Source organism: Etheostoma cragini, unplaced genomic scaffold (assembly GCF_013103735.1).
Source record: "Etheostoma cragini isolate CJK2018 unplaced genomic scaffold, CSU_Ecrag_1.0 ScbMSFa_3849, whole genome shotgun sequence".
NCBI lineage: Eukaryota > Metazoa > Chordata > Actinopteri > Perciformes > Percidae > Etheostoma > Etheostoma cragini.
The window spans coordinates 1-1,082 of record NW_023268159.1 but is presented as its reverse complement, the minus strand read 5'-3'; the positions used below and the strand labels follow the sequence as shown (position 1 = coordinate 1,082).

At 47.9% G+C, this 1,082-nt stretch overlaps 1 long non-coding RNA gene across 1 annotated transcript; it reads right to left on the bottom strand.

Annotated features, from left to right (window-relative positions):
• LOC117940964 lies at positions 1–883 on the bottom strand. The gene is made up of 3 exons (XR_004655843.1): positions 724–883; positions 175–216; positions 1–56 (listed from the first exon to the last, which is right to left on the bottom strand). It is a non-coding gene; the product is annotated as an uncharacterized LOC117940964 (long non-coding RNA).
• Positions 884–1,082: the final 199 nt, after the last annotated feature.

The window sequence follows — 1,082 nt, the reverse complement described above, 5'->3', positions numbered from 1 at the left end:
CCAGCTGATGGTGTAGTTCTGGCAGCCGCCGGCGGCCGGGGGCAGGAGACAGACGCCTGGACGGGGACGGGGACACAGATTGACAGGTTAATTTTACAGTATGTTCAGGGGACAGGCAGATAGCAGATAGTAAAGGACATGTTTTTTTACAGTGTGTTCAGAGTTAGTTTTTACCTTCAGAGACGAAGCTGGTCGGCTCCAGGGTGGTCAGGACGTCTGCATCGGGGACAGACCACACAGAGACAGTTAGGACATATTCATCTAAATGTCCTTCTTAATGTTAAGATGAGAGGATAACCAAGCCTTTCATCTTTGCAGCTCGAATTGGAAGTTTTCTGAGAGAAAACTAGATTTCTGCAGCTTTGTTTTTCAGAAAATCCCAAGACGGGAGACGGAATCACGGAATCACTTTGTGTGTGTGTGTGTGTCGGTGTCGGTGTGTGTGTTGGTGTATGTGTGTGTGTGTGTGTGTGTCGGTGTGTGTGTGTGTGTGTGCATGTCTGTGTCTGTGTGCATGTCTGTGTGTTAGAGTGTGTCTGTGTGTTTATGAGCCTTTGTGTCTGTGAATGTGTGTGTGTTAGAGAGAGTGTGAGCATGTGTTAGTGTGTGTATGTGTTATATTGTGTGTGCATGTATGTATGTGTTTGAGTGTGTGTGCATGCGTGTGTGTGTTTGTGTGTTTGTGTAAATGTGTTAGAGTGTGTTTGCATGCGTGTGTGTTACCGTTGAGGTTTTCTCCTCCGTCTCCTGGGGTCGCCGTGGCGATGGCGAACAGCTGTGTCGTCTGCACCCGAGACGCCTCCTCCACCTCTTCAACAAACTCGTCGGCCAGCATCGCCGACCCCTGGCTGCCCCCCCCCCCCAGCCGAAAACACAGCAGACACACTCATAAACAGCTGTACTACAGTACATCTACTCAAGTACCTCAAGTACTGCACTTAAAGGGTAATTTCACGTATTTTTCAACCCGGTGTCTGGTGGAGATATGCTGCTCTATACACACACTAAAAGTAGTGATTATTTACATGGAGTCTGGTGGAGATATGCTGCTCTATACACACGCTAAAAGTAGTGATTATTTA